The sequence below is a fragment of the Megachile rotundata genome, chromosome 1, assembly GCF_050947335.1.
Source record: "Megachile rotundata isolate GNS110a chromosome 1, iyMegRotu1, whole genome shotgun sequence".
Taxonomy (NCBI): Eukaryota; Metazoa; Arthropoda; class Insecta; order Hymenoptera; family Megachilidae; genus Megachile; species Megachile rotundata.
The window spans coordinates 3,191,388-3,213,889 of NC_134983.1; the positions used below are offsets into that span (position 1 = coordinate 3,191,388).

Consider the following 22,502-nt stretch of genomic DNA (forward strand, 5'->3'; position numbering starts at 1 on the left):
ACCATTTACTTAAACTTTAATTGACAATTGTGTTTTGAAACGATATTAACTTATTGTTGGGAAATTGTGTATTTGATAACATCCTTAGTAATAACATACCGTAGATAACAATTTGGGTTACAGGAAAAAGATCGCACTACATTTTCTATATTTGAAGATTAAATATGAAAACATTCAAGTATTTTTTTCAGTCTTCTAAATTCCATTATTTAAAAACCTTCTAAATATTCAAATCCCAGTGTTTTGAAGTTTCAAAATTCCTAAATTTTCAAACTCTTAAATTTCCAAATTTCAATATTTTCAGATTTCCAAATTCCCAAATTCCTGGATTTCCAAATTTCCAAGTTCCCAAATTTCAATATTTTCAGATTTCTAAATTCCCAAATTCGTAGAATTTTCAAATTTCAATATTTGCAGGTTTATAAATTTCCAAATTCCCAAATTCTTAAATTTGTAAATTTCAATATTTTCAGGTTTACAAATTCCCAAATTTCAAATTTTTCTAATTTTAATATTTCCAGGTTTACAAATTCCCAAATTCCAAGTTCCAAATTTTTCAAATTTCAATGTTTTCAGGTTTTCACATTCCTAAATTCAAAACTTTTCAAATTCTGAAATTTCGAAATATCAAAATTTCGTAGTTGTAAAATTTCCAAATCCAATTCCTCAAATATAACATTTACACATTTTCAATCGTCGATACTTCAAATTTACAAATTTTTAAATTTCATTATTAAAGATATAATATTAGAGATATGAAAAAAAGAAACCAACCGGCGATACAAAGTATATATATAGCAATACAATACACTGAGCTGTGTACACCATTGTATTGTAGGGAGTGTAACATAGTTTATAAGGAAACATACAATGTATTATAGTCAGAGTAACGTATTTCGTGAAGTAGTATATGTATAACGTTTTTTGCGTGTTCAACGGAATTTTTCGTCAAAGCGATCGTCGTTTGTTTCTTCGTCGTGTCCAAACCGGCACGCGTGCTCGAGGCAGAATTTCGTTAGACGCCGCGACGTATAGACGTACGAATATCACATCAAATCTGTATTACACTTACATTTAAATTTACAATAAAACCTGTAGTATGTTATAACTTTAATTGAAGCTTTGCGTGTATATGAAGCTAATAGCGAGCAGTGATTAAATACGTGAGCAAAGTTATTTCGATTGTTAACCGTGACAACATTTTTCATGATGAACGAAATTGGTAAAGGAGTGCCACCTTGTGAATAATTACCATTTTTGCAGATATCACTGATATTAAAACCGAGAAGATGTTATGCATATAAGAAATAGTTGTTCAGAATAATATCCTTTAATACATATTTCAAGATCATTGACTCAAACATGCCATTTTCATCTTAATTATCCAAAATTAAAATTAAAACTTCACAAAAAACATTCTGGTGATCGTTCGACGATGACATTTTCACGAGATGGACATCCAATTTAATACATGCATTCAATATGATATATACATATACTATCCAAAATGTAAGAATGATATACAGAATCATGACGAATTGTATTTACCTCAGAAGGCATAAAATGTTAAAAAAGAATTTATTAATGAATCATCGAAAAACAGCGCAAAATTAATATAAAATTAGAAATATTTGTCAAGAAAATAATTTATCTTACCTGATGAAAATTATTTTAGTTCGAATGGTTCAGATTATTTGAATTATTATTTTCATGATTGAAGGACTGAAAAAATCAATTTGTAAATCAATGTGTAAATAAATTTGTAAAATTAAAGTCGAATGGCATATGTACAAGAAGAAGTTTAGAATGATAACATATATTAAGGTGAAGTGGGGTAAGTGCAGACTAGTTTTTATAAAGTTGGTATTTAAACGTAAGTATTTTTAGTCTGCTATGTAAATACTTAATGTCGATACCGAACGCTTTGCACGATTACTACTATTTAATTAATATTAACTAGCACCTTAATTTTCCTTGTACTTTTTGAATTTGATAGGAAATTGTTTAAAATGTCAACTATGTACTCTTAGCTGAAATACAAAAGGAGATATAGTGAAACAAAACAAGAAAAGAAACATACTAAATGGAGAAATTTCGCTAATATTGTAATAAAAATAGCCTGTATACGCACTTGCTCCGTTTACGAACTTACCCCACTTCACCTTATTTGTGAAAACATATTTCAAAATTATTGATGTTCTTGTCCTTTTCTATAATATGATTTCTAAATTATTTTGGATCTCTAATAAAAGGGCAACATTTTCAGCAAATAGTATCGTTTTCAGAGAGAAAGATAATTTATGTATTAACTGACGGTCACATAATACACGATGTAGTATCATTGTCGAAATCGAAACCATTCGATTATACACCACACCGTACAAATAAGTTAGACGACCTCAAAGGTGCATACACAACGCAACGTAAAACAATGAAGTAATTATTTATTGTGTATCTCAGAGCGAAACAATCGACTTTCACAAGGAAGCTGTTCAAGAGTTATGAAAACGTCCTTGCAAGTTCATTATACTTTTCGATTTATGTTGGACTGGTTGTTGATGAAATTGGCAGTTCGTTTTCGCGCTTAACGCGGCCATTCTTATGCGGTATAATTAGTCACTAATTAATAGTGGCAGGTACGGGATAATGGTTCGTTCTCATGGCGATTGGGATCACAAATTCCAAAGAGACGATCACGGTCATTACATTTTAGATCGGCCGCGTGTAGGCGTACCTAGCGTGGAATGTTTTGTTTTGAAGGAAATTGAGCTGGGAATCATATTATCGTGCATTGTGTGAGTTTAGTTGCACGGTTCGTTAACATTCATAAGTGCGTATTATGCCGACAAAAGGGCTACCACGATACAGTTTCACACATTTTTTCTCGTTAAGTCATAAGGACACCCTTTAAAAGAAAGCGTAAACAGTTAACTCTGAAGACTGTTCTTACAACGCTGCAATTATATGCATTCCTTGCTACTTTTTACTGACTATAGGTCTTTGTTTTCAATGTATCGTGGGTTGAGTATATACTGTTAGATTATTTCACAGGTAACGTTCTCGCACGTAATTGTAATACGTTCACAAAAATTATCATACTCCACTGATTAATCTAAACTTCTTTGAAATATCGTTATAACTTGGAATTTTAATGTTATTATGTTTCGTTTATAGGCATGTAAGGTACAGCGGCTTTACAAAGTAAGTTAACGGTTCCCTTGATTCGTTTCGACCGCGGAAAACAATTCATATACGTACATTTAATTAAGCCTATGGAATTTTAATGAGGTACTGTATGGAATAATGAGGTAAGTTTGAAATTTGTTTGAAACGTATTAAGGAGGACAGAGAAACGTAGAAGATCAACGTAAACAACCGTGAAACGTGATTGGTCATTATCTGGGAATATTTCAGTGTTTGAAAGTTAGAAAATTTGTTAGTCGTTAACACTAGAGCTACCAAAACGATCAAATGACAGTTTTACAAATTACTTACTTTAATTTATGGAATTGGTTATGGTTTAGGATAAAAATTGATCAAGGCTTCTTGAAATTTGTGCTGATTTTCATAAAAACAATATTCGAACATTTTCAAATCGTTGAAATATTAACCACAAAATAAGATGGAATAAATATTTCGAATATTATTTCCCTTGACATAAAAATTAAATTATTTTGATTTATCCAATCCAACAAGTTTCCAGTTTCTACGAATGTTTTTATTTTTTACTTCAACTACTATTTTGGTTACAAATAATCAGAAATAACAGAAAACATTCATCTTTAATTTTACATCAAACTTGCCAGATCTTCTTTATGTATATTCTCTAACATATTACCGAAGATCTGATTTCATTTCCTTCATTGCTGGTACATTTGTTTTTACTGCTCAGGGATTTAAAATAAATATGTGCATAATAAAACAATTCCTCCACCGGTTTTTAACTACGATACATGCCTTTATGCTAAGAAAAAGGAAATGAGGGTGTAAAGAAAAATATTTCCTTATGGCGAATGTTTCATTGGTGTAATGTGTTTTCTTATGTAATTTCGATACTCGACATTTTTTTGGATAAAAGCGTCTTCTTTCTAATTATAGATACTATAATAATCAACCAGATGAATGTACGTAAAGTGTAGGCACTTAAGCCACTCTAAATCGAATATAACGATCAAGATAAATTAAGCGCACAACGGAAACATAAAATTTGCATAAAATGCTCGTTTCTTAAAACGCTATGCTACATAGTACAGACGTTCGTATTACCTTGCAATCGTATTACCTACTCTTTTTTTAATAGAATGAACGAAACGCTAAAAAGTATGTCAAGGCGAAATAAATAAACTACCATACCGTAACGTATGCTGATATACGAATTATATTCCATTGTATTCACGGTACTAGTTTCAAAATGTACTCTTGATGGATTCAATTACATCATTTCTTAATAATTACTTTTTATATCATTACGTGAATAGGTGTGTTGAATTCCGTAAATAAAGTCATTTTGGAGCTACCTACACGTTGGTCATCTTTAGATTTTGATGTTATTGAATATTTATTGAAAATATATCGAAATTATAATTATTAAGTAATAAGAATAATAGCAAAATTGTAGGTATATCTCAAGCGTATTATTTTTGCCAAAAATTAATGTTAATTTTCAATAAATATGTCAAATACAAGTCTGGTTTCTCTAGGAAAAATATCACACTGACAAGTAAACCTACCCAAGTGTCATTCTCCGATTTTTATGAAATTTGGATATGTTATAGTACATGGAAAATTAGGGGACACGTATTTCTTTTTATCTGCGGTAAAACATATGCAGGGTATGAAACAACCCCCCAAAGTGTGAGAGTAAAATGGAAAAATTGCGATATTTTCGAGATCAGTGAAGCAATTTTGATGATTTTTGGTATGAAAGTATCTTTCGATAGAAGACACAAGTTGGCCTAGGTATGTTGGAAGGGGAGTGAAAATTAGGGGGTAAAGTACCCTAAAGCGACCAATTTCTTGCTGCAAAAAAATCAGTTTTGATCTGATCGACATAAAATCTATTAAAACCTCAAGAGGAAAGTTAATTAGAGAACACGTATTTTTTTTTTTTTACATAAATATTTGGGACATAAATAACTCCTAAATTACCGCGCTCGTTTGGCACTACCCATGAAACACCTTGCAAAACTGTATCTCTTAACTGTTTGATCTTTTTAATATATCGGTTTTTTACGTTACTGAATGGAAATCTGAAATCAAAATTCAATATAACGGATCCATTATAGCGGACGAAAACTCGAAAACCTACTTAAATAGACTGTATCTGTGATATGCGATTTTCAAAATATAATACAATTTCTGACATTCATTGTTAAGTGTGTAAGGTGAATCAAGCGTGTTAAGAACATATTGTATATTGTTCATAACAAAATTGTTTGAACAAAGGAATTAATAAAACATGTGATCAATGTTTCCATAGATATTTTTGCATACAATGAATGCTGCATTAGATTTTAAAAAATTTCATTTTTAAGCTATATTGTTCAAACAATTTTGTTATGAACAATATACAATATGTTCTTAACACGCTTGATTCACCTTACACACTTAACAATGAATGTCAGAAATTGTATTATATTTTGAAAATCGCATATCACAGATACAGTCTATTTAAGTAGGTTTTCGAGTTTTCGTCCGCTATAATGGATCCGTTATATTGAATTTTGATTTCAGATTTCCATTCAGTAACGTAAAAAACCGATATATTAAAAAGATCAAACAGTTAAGAGATACAGTTTTGCAAGGTGTTTCATGGGTAGTGCCAAACGAGCGCGGTAATTTAGGAGTTATTTATGTCCCAAATATTTATGTAAAAAAAAAAAAATACGTGTTCTCTAATTAACTTTCCTCTTGAGGTTTTAATAGATTTTATGTCGATCAGATCAAAACTGATTTTTTTGCAGCAAGAAATTGGTCGCTTTAGGGTACTTTACCCCCTAATTTTCACTCCCCTTCCAACATACCTAGGCCAACTTGTGTCTTCTATCGAAAGATACTTTCATACCAAAAATCATCAAAATTGCTTCACTGATCTCGAAAATATCGCAATTTTTCCATTTTACTCTCACACTTTGGGGGGTTGTTTCATACCCTACATATGTTTTACCGCAGATAAAAAAAAATACGTGTCCCCTAATTTTCCATGTACTATAACATATCCAAATTTCATAAAAATCGGAGAATGATACTTGGGTAGGTTTACTTGTAAGAGTGAAGAGGTCTAACTACTCGTGCAATTATAGGAACATATAAGAGTTTCATAATTTTAGGATAAAGGAATTTAGAAATTTGAGAATTAAAAGAATTTGTAATGCTAGGAATTGAAGGATTTCGGAATTTTGGAATCTGCGAAATTATGGATTTGAAAATTTGAATGCTTGAAAACTTGCAAATTTGGCAATTTGGCCATTCAGAAATATAGGAATGTGAAGATTTGGAAATTGGAAAATTGGAAAATTGAAAAATTGAAGAATTGAAGAATTGAAAAATTGAAAAATTGAAAAATTGAAAAATTGAAAAATTGAAAAGTTCGAAACTTTGAACATTCGAACACAGATGTTACAAAATTTGAAAATATAATAATTTAGTAATTGAAGAACTTTTAAGTCAACATACATGTATGTTAAGAAAGGTTACGTTGCCCTCGCATGTACTTCACATCAATGCTACATGCTCCATTTTCTAACGTGCTTCTAACATTTACTAATAATTAGAACGAAATGAACGCTTGAAATAATTACACCTCATTTGGTACATACTTTCGATATTACGCCCCAATATTATGAAGGTTGATACAACAATAAAGCTATTCAAAGTAAAACAGTTTAATGTCTTTTTTGTAATTATTTAAGCATATCTCAGATGTGCTGCCAATTACTAGGAACACTCGAGACATTTAACATGCCAATAAATCTTTCACTTTAACCATCATGTCAGCCATATTTGGACAAACGAATTCACAGTTGAATGTCGTTTATTTGTCCAATCCTAAATAAAATGAAAATATGAAAAAGATCATTGAAGTTTGTTGGAAATAAAATTACTATTATCGTTAGAATATTTAACAATTACAATCTGGTTGTTTCAAATTGTATTTTCTTCTGAAATTATACTTTTTAGGAAAACTTTTAGGAAAGCTTTTAAATGTTTCAGATGTTTATGTTTATTTGTAACATTAACAACTGATTGTTTGACTGTGACAATAAAATTAACAGTGGCAATTTAAAAGCTCCTATATTATGAAAGAAACTAAAAACAGAGTAAAAAGGGTCTCTATAAGCCACTAATCGTGAAATTAATATAGCGGTCTGGGAGACCGCATGTCTGCAGTAACGTGATAATACTTCGTCGTCTGCGATTACAGGTTAATATACAGTAGCTGCAAAAAGTATTTAGTCATATTGTGCATAATTTTATGCATGTGTGTACTATGAGACACAAATAGTCGAAGGTGGTAAAAATCACAAATTTTCACGAATTTAGACTCATGGCGACAAAGAACTTAAAAATTTCTATATATATCAATATTTGTAGATTATTTCTACGTCAAACAGTACAAATAAAACTTTATAACGCATAACTTTTTCTGCTACGAAAGTGAAATGTGTATTAACCCCTTCCCGTACTTTGACGAATCCCACTCGTGACGCACTTACAGCTCAAATGTGACACACCTTACTCAATCTTTGAACATTCTTCAACTTGAAATTTAGGTCCAACTATAAGTTGCATTATCAAGGATCCCTGAATATAAAATACTTACAACATTTTAATTTTCTTTGTTCGTTTTAACGTTATAGTCCTGAATAGTTAGTCTTCACTGACGCATCTGTTAAATAAATGGCACGGGAAGGGGTTAATATATTATATACGGACGTATATTCCAACAAAACCAAAACAGTATACCACTTCTTTGTATCCTTATATTCTCATAATCCTAAGCTTCTGTATCTCAACATTACTATATTTCTATATCAACAGATTTCTATATTACCAGTTTGCTGTATTTTCAGAACCCTACATTCCCAGATGATCCCTACAATTCCTAGATTCCTACATCCTCAAATCTCTACATCTCTACATTCTTACAGCACCAGATCCTTATATCCCCAGATCCCTATATTTTCAAATTCTTATATTCCTAGATCTCTATGTATGTATATCTCTAGATCCTTTTATCCCTTATGTACCCAGGTTGCTACATTCCTATAGAATTGCTAGACAGAGCGAGGAGAAACGATTGTCTGATTTTCTGGATCCATCATAGAAAAAGTACATTATAGAAAGATACATTATAGAAAAAGTATATAGTAAAAATATCAAAAGTGAGGATCAATTGGTGCGAGTAGCGTATTCAAAGAACTGAGAAATTGGAACATATTATCGGCAGCGCATGCCTTGGCAATTAGACGGACGTAGGTATGCAACAATTTCAATAATTTTGCAACTGGAGAAGTAAAATATTTTTTATTGAAAATCTGTTTAAAATTTTTCTTCGAAGTCATTGACATTTGCATACTATGCACACTATAAGCATATCAGTTTACGTTGCTTGACAGAAAATAACTTGAAAATTAAGCGAAAAATTAAAAAATGTTATTTTACATAATTTTGTGTTACTTTTTCATAAGGAATTACGTGGTATCCATTATTATGTATTATCCAGCTGCACTCTGAATAAGCCACGAACTAAATCCGCTGTAGCATATTCTGATTAAGCAAATAGCCACAATGAAATGCATTTGCATCATATTTCACAATTTCGGGCAAATTTAGCAAAGACAATGCACAGGTTCATGTTATCGTCTATATCGTTATCTTCATCGTTGAAAATTAAGTATTCCAATACGTCAACATTCAGTAATATTGGTGTAATGATATAATGATATAATGCAGTTGAATGCATTTTATAGAAAAGTATAACATATTGCACGTAATGGCAGCTAGATGACCGCCATTAATTTTAAGTACATTAGCTGATGAAGTTATATTTAAAATTTAATTGTATTTAAAATGTAATTATCTATTGTATTTTTATATAATAACCCTATTTATTTTTGAACCGAAAATTTCAAAATTAATACTGTAAATGTTATTTAAATATTAATGTCTTAAATTCGAGTTGCTTGCTATAATTTTACATAAAGAGATTTTAACAACAGCTACTGTTAACACATATGTATATTATCACGTTACTTACTTTGAAATATAAAATGTAATAAATAATGTTCCTCAACAAAGTGATCAGAAAATGTAGTACCTTTCTGACCTAAACTGGTGTGATCTTAGATGGCGGTAAAATTCTAATGCATTTATGCGAAGAAAGCTGTCGTAATAAAGTTACACAAGAAATTTTCCTACCACTTTAATATGAAATAAAACCTAATCTCTCATAGTATCAGTTCGATGATAAAAGATAAATATTATACTAAAGCATTTACTTTCCGTTAAATATCTATTTTTATCAAATATACATTGGAACAATAATAAATTCGTTATGCATTTTAGTAGATGACGAATGTTGATACTATGGCAAAATAAATTTTAGCATTTCGTATTACAATAAAAGTGTTTATTTTGGAAGTTCATTATTACAATTCATCTTTACGCAAACACATTTGAATTTTACTTCTAGTCTTTTTCCTTCTAATCAAACAATGTTTTTTCCGATTTAGTTCAGAATGGCGACAATTAATTAAAACCACGGATACCGCTTTCTATTATTTTATACAGGATTACATTTATCCGAGTAATAGAATGGATCTAGTCATATAACTTAAAAAAAAACAATAGTAACTGTATAAGTTCATCAAAATGAATGTTCTCAAAGTTGCAATCTAGATAAAAACGTTTATATATTTAGATTGTTTCAACAAAATCGTTCGACTCGTTTTCAGAATAAAAATGGTAATACGAATGCAGTATTGTGGCTCGTTTAATAGTATTTGCTCAATCACTGACATTACATTAACTCATTGAACAGTATTATATTTACAATGAAAACATACTTGTTGCTTTCAAATGTGTAGCACTAACAACTTAAGTACCTAAATCAGTTCTGGTGCACAGCAGATACCAATGCGAGAAATAGGCAATAACTGTTGCACATTTAAGACATTTTATTTTCCAATAACAATAATAACCAGTATTATCTTATTATTTCCTACACATTCTACTGTGTTTATTGCACTTATATTTTCTTGAAATACAAATCAAGATACTGGAAAGTATACCGGTGTTCGAATATTTTTGCGACCGACTATACATATAGACCACAGATCACAGATAGCAAAATATCACCTTAAGATTAAATGAAGCGATGCAGAAGCAATAAAAAGAAATTCAAATTCATACCAATTTCATACGGAAGACTTCCCCTTAATCCAGCAGATCGCGTACCCAACAGAGGACGTAACGGGATTCCTAAAGGCCGATACCACAAGGTTTTCTACGAAAGCCGCACTCGCGTGTCGAGAAATCGCCGGTCGTTTTTCTCGCGAAACAAAACGAATAAGAAGATTTTACGATCCGCCAGTCGCAGGCAATAGTTGTCACACACGTGATTTTGCAGTGTCACGGTTTCACAAACACTCAGCGGATGATACCGCTTTCACTAACAAAAAAAAAAGGGCTCACTTCCCCATTCACGATTCGTAGAATTCATTCGTGGCCAAATTATTCATTGAACTGCCAACAAAGAGAGAGAGATAGAGAGAGAAAATCTCCCGTCCTCGACGTTGAGCGTACGGCACGTGGTCGTTTATCGAGTTCACGAAAACGCGTTAACACGAATCTCATTCTTTCTTTGGGTTACGTAACACCATAAGCAGAATCCATGCCATCGGGTCGGTGAACAGGTTCCTTTTTTCGATACAGCCGAATATTCTTTCCCTCTCCCTTTGTTTCTCGGACGGTTCACCCAATTTTCCTGACGTCGATGTTCGACCTTCGCTAACGGGTGCAATAACCTTTCACGGTGACGTCTGTACGCGTTTCACGTTAGCACGTGGTGAACTACTCGCAATACCGTTCGCGGAATCAAATATTGCACCACGTGGTTGCTTGCGGACAATGTTAACGCCCGAGAACCGCGAATGGATTAACCGAGAAGATGTCGATAAGTGTTGCCGTAAACGACCTTCCTGGGCTCAGAGGTTGTCGAAGATTGTAGCTGATCGTGAACGAAAATCGAGCCACACGCAGTGTCTCTCCTGGCCAGCAACCGGATATCGGAGCGTGTATTTGCCCCGTGCATCCCGCACGTACGGGTGGTACGTGACTATCGTAAGATCGCGCGAGAAGGTAATTACGTATGCGTCCGACCGAGCAAGAAACGAGATAGGGGCTAGTTTGTCGTATCTGATCGAGAGATTCAAAGATTCGAACGAATCGCTGGATCAAGCCAAGCCGCGCAAGGGTGTGCGTCGGCTAACACACGAGAAAGAGAACCGAAGCGGATGGAATGCGTGCGACACTACAACACATAGGAAGGAAGAAATTGCGTCAGACGTAGCGTGAAAGATCGAGCGCGAAAGGTCCGCGTACGACTATCGATAGTTAAGTGACGTGTGATTAGAATAAGGTCTTATCAGCGTGAGCGTGCACGAGGTACTGAACCACGGCACCGGGTACCCACTGCCGGCCCCTCTTTACTCGTACAGACGAGTGGAGGGACAGACAGGTGCTCCAGCTTCTGTCTGTCCGCCTGTCTGCCCGCCTGTCCGCCCGCCCGACACGTTTGCTCCACCGTTTAGGCTGCGTTCACACTCGTCGCGAGATCTTGCCCGATATCGGCTGCATTTGAATGATACGTTTGAACATTGAATCAGTCAGGCGAGGCATGGTGGTGCATGGGTGGAAAACGCCGTCAATTGTACGGGAGCTTAAGGCAAAGAGTCGGTATAACAAGGGGCGACACATTGATAAAGAAACTACTTTTAGAGAGAGACGGAATAATGTAGTCAATTTAAATACCTGTGCCCAATTAAACGAGATGGGAATGCCTTTTCGACGCGTATTCCGAAGAGCGAATGTATATATTGTGCAAGTACGACGTTCAGGAAAGAATGATTTATACTCGCGTATTTATCTGTAATTTACTTGTAACTTATTTATTAAAAATTTATAATTTTATTTGTAATTAGCAACGAATGGGAGTAAAAATTTTGTTCCTTCTCTGTAACACATTCATCAATAATTTATTTATAATTAATATTTTGTAGTTTTCCTGATACTTTATCAGTATTTTCCTGTAATAAATAGTTTGCCATTTTTCTATAAATTGTTTGTAATAAATATTTCTGTAATATATTTTTTTAAAATATATATTTATACATTTTTTTAGAATATATTATGTAGAATAATTATTTAAGGACATACCTATCTTCTTCAACATTTAAATGATGTAAATACTTCGAAAACCAATATTAATACACAGAAAATTTACGATAAATAGATTTAACTTTACTGGATTCGAATTTTCTGGTTATTTATGCAACCAATTTAAAGGGCCAGTATTTGCTGAGTATCAAAGGTACCGTCCGGTGTGTCGCCTGCTGTTGTATTTGCTCTTTGTTTAAGGTATACTGCAAAGAGCTCTGCTCGTCAAGCACGAATAACTTCTAGCGATACTGCGCATAATTGACAGGTTAAAGCCAACGGGATAATTGACAGTTTAACACTAGATTTACGGAACCTGTCAAAATGACGGATTTTACCGTCATCGAGATAAAGAATCATTGTTTAAGCTAGCTTCCATTATTTATTTTAAGTTAGATACAATTTAAATACAAGTGGTCATGAAACGTCCGTAAATCTAGCATTAAGGAGGAGTATTGTATTTATAGAAAAAAAGCGTTTATAACTAACATTGAGAAATCAAAATTATTGTTATTATGTTAAAGATATTTGAAAATAACAAAACAGTTAAAATTGAGTAGTTATGTACAGAAAGCTATAAGAATACATTATTAGTAATATTCGAAAATTATAATAGTAATTGGTTCTTGATTAAGACGGCGAAAGCACCTATTAATCATTTCAAACAATACATATTTATTACTAGCAATTTATATATATAATTAACATTAAATAATTTTAAATGTATACATTAAATCAAATTTTTCAAAAGTGTTAAAGACTACTAACACTTATTAATCATGTAACTGTGTTCGGCGTGTGCACATACCAATCCATAATTTTATTTCGCTGTGGTTAATAGTAACGAACTATTAATTTTTATTGAATGTAATTCTTTCACATTTTGCTATACTCGCTTCGTTAAAATTATAATAAAAACGCATTGTTTGATTTTAATTTTGTGTATCTCATGACGAATTTTAAGAATTAAATGTCGCAGTTAGTTGGTTAATAATCATCTAAAAACATTATTCCATAGCACTTTCAAATGGTTACAATATTATTATTATTGTATGCTATAACTAATTTTATTCTACTTGGTCAAATCGCATTATTACTAATAATGTGTTGTGTTTCTTTAATGCATTTTCTTCATTTTTCCACTTCCATCTTCTTAATTTGTACGAGTATCTTTTGTTATAAAAAATTTGTTTAATTCTGCTGCTCGTTTTGCTTCTTGCCCCCTATCTTTTCTTTTTTTGCAGTCTTGCACATATAAAAGAAAACATTTTGTGACATTAACTTCCACAGTCATATTCGTTCCACAATGATCTGTACTTATGTACTGTATAATTTGCAATAATTGCCTACTCACATTACTTACCAATTTATTTTATCATTGCACATTTTGTAGTTGTAATAATACTTATTAATAATACTTAACAATAACAAGTTGCACAGTAATCACTGAAATAGCACTGCCATAATCTTAAACTAATTATTGTCTCCTCTCGGTCAATCATAAGGTAGGAAGATTACTGTGACACTTCTTGACGGCTTCAAGAACGAGTTTTTATGTATTTGATAACTGTAGACATTTTTTAGCGAAATGACTTTTCTTTGCAATCTTTAGACTATATTTTATACATATGCAATGTTTATACGAGTTAATACAGTTCTTATTAATTGTAAATATGTAAATATCAATGGTTATCACGATAAAAGTGTTAGGTCAGTTATATCGATTCATTAAAATTGGGAACTCCATGATAGTTCCGATTTATTTATATATTTACAATACAATCATCATAATAAAGTACAACTGTATTGAACGCACAAATACTTGGACTATCACAATATGATTATATTTCGTGGTGTTAGGTATTACGTTATATTTTCTACATTTTTAGGAAAAGGTTCAATCACACAGAGGTTGGTACCTGTATACAATACCCTATATGTATAATTTGTGCAAAATAGTACTCTATTAAAAAATAATTGGAATTCAGTCTAACTACGATTTTCTTAAGCAGTTCATTGTTTTAACGTAAAATCATGAATTTATGCAGGTGTCTTTAAGAATCTAATCATCTGGTATAACTTCAACAATTCTGAAAAATTGTAAAGATGTTTTAGTACGGTATTTCAGAACTACTTCAACGATCTTGATCTTTTAAATTGTAGTATTTTCGCTTACTGCAAACGTTTAATAGGCTTCATTGCATTAATGATGTACTCTGTAGCAAAATACAAGCGATTTGTATGTTCAACTTGTTTAAATTCAAAAATAAAGTTTTCGAAGATTGAAGTTGTTTACAAAACATGTGCACACATATTCCAGTTTATTTAATTGCAGTTTGCTTTGCGATTAATTAATTTAAACTCCCGTTGAAATACTAATTTACTGAAATTTACTAGAAGTGCGATCAAGTAACACACTAATGTCTCTGACCTTCCTCTGAATCGTTAAGTCAGATAATTTCGTGATTAATGGATTTCAACGCGATTATACGCACCGTGATTAGCTTATTGTTAGATGTTTTGCGGCATAAGCCTAGTAATTTGTTACGATTATCGTAGCAATTAAATTTCAAATTGCGTTAGTTAATTAAACAAATTGTAGTCGAGTAAGTCAATTATAGAATTTATATTAATAATTATTTCTGTAAACGTAGATTTTCTTGATATATAATATCATTGGAATTTCACAATTTCCGAACATTCGAATTTCCAAATTTTCAAGTCACTCAATTTTTATATCCCTTAATTTCATTCATTTCTATCATGAAGTCCCCAAACTTTCAAATTTCTGAATTTATAAGACATTCGATTCTTAAACTTCCAAGTTTCCAGGTTTTTCAAAATTAGTTAATTTCCACATCTTTGGAACCTGACATTTCGAAATTCTCAAATTCTCAAATAATAAAAAACCTTAAGTCGAAAATTTCTTATCTTTCAACTACTCGATAACTTTTCTTCCCTTTCCAAACTCCGTACCTTATCAATTTCAAAATTATCTGAGGTCCAAATTTTCAAGTTCTAAAAATTCACAACTTCTAAATTCTCATATCCTCCTTCAACTTCACAAATTTTGAAATCTTTAATTTCTCAACGATCTTCTCAACAAATTTCTAAACTTAAAAATTTTACCCGATAAGACAATAAAATTATTCACCCTTTGAAATTACATATCAAATTCAAATCAATCGATGTTTCCTACATTTTTAAATAACAGCATTGAAAATAGTGAATCGGAATATTTTTTCGGTAAACTACTCCTCATTTTAGTTTTGAATAAAATAAAATTTGCTCATTTATTTTGTCGGTGGACTTAGGTTGCTCCCCTGAGCAGTTAGTCCAATATTTAATCACTTATAAGCGCAACAAATATTACGGAAGAAAACTGACGACTATCTAAGAGCAATAGAAAGTTAAAAAGGACTTGAATATATCCCTTCGTACCCACATAAATGTCTCTATACCTATATTTAGGAACTTTAAAGCGGCTAAAATTACCGTCATTCGGAACGCTAATAAACGATCGAAGCAGTCTGCTCTGTCGATCGAGTATAGATGATAGAACCAATTAAAGGATTATTTCTTTCGTTACAGTCGCCTCTGCAAGAAAATGTTTCTTGGTAATTTCGTATTTAATTATAGAATTTAATATTAACGTATTTAGTTAATAAGCTTGAGAGATTTTGTTGAAAGATTAGCGCTAATCATTGAAACCAACAGTAAATACTTATAATATACGATATACTGGACTACAATAAAAACATATGAGTGCCATCTTTCACTTGTGAAAGGTACTGTAAAAGAACAAAGACTGAACTTGGACAACTTTTACTAGACTGCCTGTGTAGGGATGAAAGACTTTTATTTATTAATATGTTATGTAAGTAACGTATTTATTTCGTACTTTATTTTCATCAGTATATGTTTGTTACGAAATTTTTTACTAAAATTTATAATATAAAAATTATTGAACGCGTTTCAATCTTACTTTTTTAATGGCAAATAAAAAAAATGTATGGTATCAACACACTATATGATTATACATATAATGATTTCATCCAAAAAAAACTACCCTTGAATATTGTGTCTTTAAAGACGTAAGACATTCTTGAAATACTGGGTTGTATAAAAAGTTATGTTATATCCGTACATAATAATTATTCGATTTATGTGTCAACACTTTCTTTTTCTTTAACAAACACATGCATGGCTTCGGAGCTCTCATTTTAAGTATGTTATTAAAAAAATAGTATCAAATAAAATAGAATTTTTCGTCTGTTATAAGTGGTTAAAAATGGAAGAGACTAGACTGATTTGGTTATACCATATTGCATCTTTTTCATATAAATGAGAATGTTGTTCAAACTGGAAAAAGATATGCATAGTATGTAGTGAAGTTGCAATAAATGATTACATGTGTCAGATTCGGTTTCAGAAATTTTGTACTGCAAATATTCCTATGAATAATGATCCATGTTCTACAAGAGCAATCATAGTTATACATATGTACATGATTAGCGATGAGTGAATTAATATTTTAACCAATAATAATTCTCCTTAGACATTGAAAACACTGCTAATATGTTGAATAACAAGAATTTAATTGTACATGTTAGATTTGTAATCGAATATTACCTTGAAAAATGACAAAGCTTTTTATTTGCATTAATATGAAAACTTGGTGTATTTATTATTAAAAATATTAACAAGCGGGTAACGTCCTCTAAAATAGTATGAAGTGTAATTAAATTTTATGAAAAAAAAAGATTTAATTAAAATTCAATTTAATGAAATTAAAACTTAATTTACCGAAATTCAAATTTTAATTGTCATGTAGCATGGAGAACAAAATGTTAACATGGTCGAGTAATATTAAAAAAAAATTAATTTTAAGCACCACTTTAATACGTGAGACATTAAAAGTAATGTACAAACGTTGTATCTATACATTTTTGTTGTATCTATACAACGAAAATGCAGTATACTTGCAATATAGTTGAAATTTAAAGTACTGAAGTATTTAAACCTCTAAGAGTAACCAAATTTGTAATACCAGAAGCAGTGAGGATAAATCTTTTCATTGATGATATTTGTGGACTAATCGCAATTTTCACATTTTTCTCTCTACCTGAAGAGGAATGAATCAATTTGCTAAATCTATTTAGTTGACATTTCTTTCACGCATATTTTCTATAAACTTCGCAAAAATTTCGAGTGTATAAAATATAACAATTAATCAATCTCTTGTATAAAAAGATTTTAGTTACACGTGTTAGATTTGTAATCAAATATCTTCAAAGATAAAACTTTCTGACCAACCCAATATTGTAACTCTCTTCATAAGTATTTTAACCTGCCTAAATGACTAAAATACTTGAGGTGCAAATATTACGTGATTCACTCTATATGGTGTGTTGATATTAGAAATGATTTAAAGAAAATCATTAACTTCGGAATATCGTCGTCAGTACATCTCATTCTTTTTAAGTTAATCATCATTCTTATACATATATGTACGTAGATTAAAATCATTTTCAACTTGATACCTGCTTAATTAATTATGGAAATATAATTAACTACTGTAGTCGCTCGTAATATCTAGTAGTACTGGTATTCGAAGTATTTCGCAACTCGACGACTGTAATCGCCTTTGATGGCATGAGGGTTAACGAGTTGTGATACATCAGAGTGACGCACGGTAATTTTTAACCTTTCTGCTGCAGGCAACGTAGAAATCATGTTCTATTTATTTTGTGCATGTCCGCGGGCCATGTTATTATCGCATTGCATTTCATTTTTAAAGCATCCGAGCAATGAGAATCTCTATGTCGAGTCAAATTACTTTTAAGTTAATCGCGGAACTAAATTAAATTCACTTTCATTCTTACTTTCTAAATTTCATAGATGGTATTGTGTTTGGGAATGTTAGTAATTGTACTTAATATATTGATATAAAATTATTGCATCACCTTCCAATCATGTTACAGTTTTAAAATTAAATGAAACACATGTGGACATAATTACTGTGAAATAATCTTTTATTATATGTCACAGGGAAATGATGAAAATAGGGTTTTGATCGAATCCCTAAGGTATGTAAGGTGAAGTGGGGTAAGTTCGTAAACGGGGCAAGTGCGTATACACGCTATTTTTATTACAATATGAGCGAAATTTCTCTATTTAGTATGTTTGTTTTCTTGTTTTGTTTCACTATATTCCCTTTTATATTTCAGCTAAGAGTACTTGTTTGCAGTATAGAGTACTTACGTAATGCAACAAAAAGCATTTCATAGCAGATTAGTTAACAATTATGCTCTTGCCCCATTGCACATGAAATAAAGTTTCAAAGTATTTTTAACTTCAAGTTACGCTCTTACCCCATTTTCGGGGAAAGTGCAGAGTAGTTGACATTTTAAACAATTTCCTATCAAAATCAAAATGTACAAGGAAAATTAAGGACCTAGTTAATATTAATTAAATAATAATAATTGTGCAAAGCGTTCGATATCTACAGCGTTAAGTATACTTACAGACTAAAAATACTTACGTTTAAATACCAACTTTACAAAAACCAGTCTGCACTTACCCCACTTCACCTTAATGAATTATCGAAAGGTATTAAAGTAACAGCTCTGTGGGGTGATTTCCCTGAAGAAAGTAAATGTCCCTTAACTGTTTTTCATTATTGTTGTGTTAGGTTAGGTAACGTTAGGTTCTCTACATTTCAAGTATTTATCAAACTCTGATCGAATTTGTATGTGAAGAACAGTTACTTTAACATCTTGTGCGAACTGATCATATACCTTGGGGATTTGAACGAATCCCGATTTTCTTATTTTCCTTATTTTCATCATCCCCTTGCAATATATGTTCTTCTCCATTATCTACGTCCCCGAAGGTTGCTAAAGAAGTTAAGTTGAACAATGCGAATAGATACTTATATTTAGCAAATATCTAAGCAAATTCTGTTTGTAAAATACAAAATTAATAGGTCAAATACAAAGTGCATATCAATTTGCTCATAGGTTCATACAAAAATTTATGAAAGTTATTTCTTTCTTGACGAAATAATTATGTACGTGCACTGCGAATCTAACAGTACCGCAGTTTCATAATTTTAAAACGTAGAAAGAATAATTTTGTATAATTAATTACTATGTTTGAAATAGAACGGTAAATAATACCGCATTCTTATAATTATAGAACTTTGAAGGAATAATTTGGCGTAATTAATTATAATATTTGAAATAACACTATAAATAACAAATTGCTAGTAAAAAGCACTGAATACCACAACAAGTAAAATACTATCCTTAACAATTTTTTACTAAATGGAGTTTTATGAATCTCTCTAAAACTAGCAATTTTTAAAGAAATAAATAAAGAAAGAAAGTGGTCTTTTATGAATGTTGTCTCCAAATTTCAACGCAAAGTTCAGAAGCTAAATAATAAAACGGAATATAACCAGTATTTATAATTCTTGATTAATATAACCTGTCAACAAGAAATTTTCAAGCACCACGTCTAATTATATATTCATCGATTATTTAATACAGTCATCCGCCATTCAATACGACTTACTGTCTATTTTTTTCAACATGTTTCATATAATCGGATCTTTAATATTTTATTTAAAAAATAATGAATAACATATTTTCATAATTAGTTATGTTAAATTCGTTTGTACTAGTGTACGGAATTTTAAAGTGATGTAGCAAATGCCTGCTTTGCCTTTCTACAATTATTAGTTTATTTAATGTGTTACTGTGTGCTGTTACTAGAATTCTCCTTAAAAAGTATCGAGTTGTGCTTTTTATCAATTTTCGGATGTAGGCGTGTATTCGGAGGTGAGAACTAAAACTAAGGTGGGGAAAAGTCGGTGTCCAATCATCATTTTTGGGTAATGTCGGGGGTTGTTTTGCCCTTTCCTCAGGGTACGTGTTTTCGAAGAACCTAAGTTGGCGTGCAGGTAGTGTGAATATTTTGCCTATGGTTTATGATGTGTTTTATTGCCGACGACTATGAGAGGGAAGTGAATTATGTTTTTAAACCGGACTGTAATTTAGCTTTTTTCCTTGAGCATAAACGTGGATATAAAAATTAGAAATTGGGATTCGGAAAAAGACCCTTCCTGGTTATAAAATAACTGTGCTCTTAACAAGTTAGCTATATCTATAGATTAAAATATTTCTGCTCTACTCTTATGCGTTAATCCCCTCATATTTTTCACTGACAAGAAAAAAGGCAATGAACGTGAATAAAATTCTTGCTACAAGTTTTTTCTTATGCCATTAAGTACATATATGTCCATTATTACCGCCAAGAATCTCACCTTAGAGGTATCATTTGCTGATTCTACTTTATAAGACCGTTTCTTATATTTATGACGCCTGCTTACGTTTTATTAACCAATTAATGTTTCAACAAAACGGATAGGACGAGCACGTAAATTCTAAAATCGAATAAAATATGTCTATTCTGTTCACAGTTTTGCATTTATTAAATGTAAACGATCGTCATGGTTAACTTGATTAAATGTTCATTTTATTAACACATCTACCAATTTGAAGAATTTGTAAGCCAGGAAAAATTTGCGAAAATTCTGAGTTAGCCTTACGGGAAAACGACATTTAAACTTTCAATGGCGGAATATACAGTGTCCCATTTAAGTTGATATTGTAAAAGAACTCGAAGTCGTATGATTTAAAAAAAATAAACTGATACGTGATTTTTAGTATTTCGAGTGGGAAATCAAATGGCATTACTAATTTTTTAATGCATTACCGTCTTCGAGGTTATTTCAAAGTCATCTTGTCTTTTTTTATTATAAACCCATATTTTTTAAGCAGGAATCATATTCTGCGTCAAAAAATGCACGACTTTTGTTTGATACGTTAAATAAAAACAAACATCGAGACTTCTTGAATGGTAAATTGCTGTATTGCTTGAAGGTCTAAGTCTAGAAGACAAGCAAAACATGTGGTTTCCCAGTACACGATGGTTGTCCAGCTCATTATTCACATATTGCACGGCGAATAGTCCAATCCATTTGAAAAATTTTATAAAGATCGACAACATCAAATTTTCATGCAGAGAAAAGGCATCTCAACATTTAAATATAAACTCAGAAAAGTTGAAAGTAAACTTGAATTTACTCAGGTAAGGTCAAATGTATAGTAACTCTCAAATATTAGAGTGAATGGTGAGAGCTTCATTCGGTTACATCACTATTTTCTCTAGGTTTACCCTAGATCTACATTAACTAAGTCTACAAAGGTCGTTAGTACATAAGCAGGCTTCTTTGGTAAAGGATAAATGCAGGGAGAAGAATCTTTCACCTTTTGCTTTTTTAGGAGAATCTAAGAATAGTATGAGAAACACATAGAGAAAACCCTGGGGAAGTAGTAACAAAATCTGGAGTGAAACTAGAGAGAGACTAACAATCAGAAGAGTATAAAATGGACCTAAGCAGAGTTTAAAAAAAATGAAAAGGAACCTAGAAAAAATCTAGGAAGAGATTGAAAAGAACCTAGAGAGATTCTGTGGAGTGTTCAATGAAAGTTTAACAACATAAGGAGATCCAGAAAGAGTCAAGAAAGAATGCAGGGAGGTAACCTGAAAAAAAATAGAAAGAACGTAGAAAAATTTCTTGTTAGCAACAGATTATTAATTTCATATCTGATCTTTATTTTTATTGGTAGAAGGTTCGAATATGAAGGATGAACGTTACACCTTATTTCCATATTCTTAGTCGACTGTGAAATTGATGTCGACCAGAAACGGTCCCTAGGTAATTGATCTGCTTTCAGTATTCTTCAATCGTGAAGATCATGTCATTCGATAATAAATATCCTCCTTTCATGACAGGTGTCTACTTGAATCAACATTCTTGTACTTATCAAATTCAGGGGTAGAAAAATGTGGTCAAAAGCTGCAACGTACTAGTATGCACTATAGCACTATGTAATATAGTATGCACTATATTACAATTATTAAAATTTTCAATAAATTATTATTTAACTACACTTTTACGCAATACGTTTTTGCTCATATACTTTCTGCAATAA

At 31.4% G+C, this 22,502-nt stretch overlaps 1 protein-coding gene and 1 long non-coding RNA gene across 5 annotated transcripts in view; one reads left to right on the top strand and one right to left on the bottom strand.

Moving 5' to 3' along the window:
* LOC100880574 (uncharacterized) overlaps positions 1–11,964 on the bottom strand; it is a 473,391-nt gene extending 461,427 nt beyond the window's left edge. For all 3 annotated transcript variants that reach the window (XR_013040077.1, XM_076537883.1, XM_076537877.1), the window contains exon 1: positions 10,414–11,964. The gene's annotated coding sequence lies outside the window, so the exon portion shown is untranslated. The remainder of the gene's footprint in view (positions 1–10,413) is intronic.
* On the top strand, positions 989–4,750 carry LOC143264378 (uncharacterized). Of its 2 annotated transcripts, none has more exons than XR_013038100.1 (3): positions 989–1,163; positions 1,264–3,051; positions 3,175–4,750. It is a non-coding gene; the product is annotated as an uncharacterized LOC143264378 (long non-coding RNA). The 2 variants fall into 2 exon arrangements; XR_013038101.1 differs by having other exon boundaries at positions 1,264–2,436.
* Positions 11,965–22,502: the final 10,538 nt, after the last annotated feature.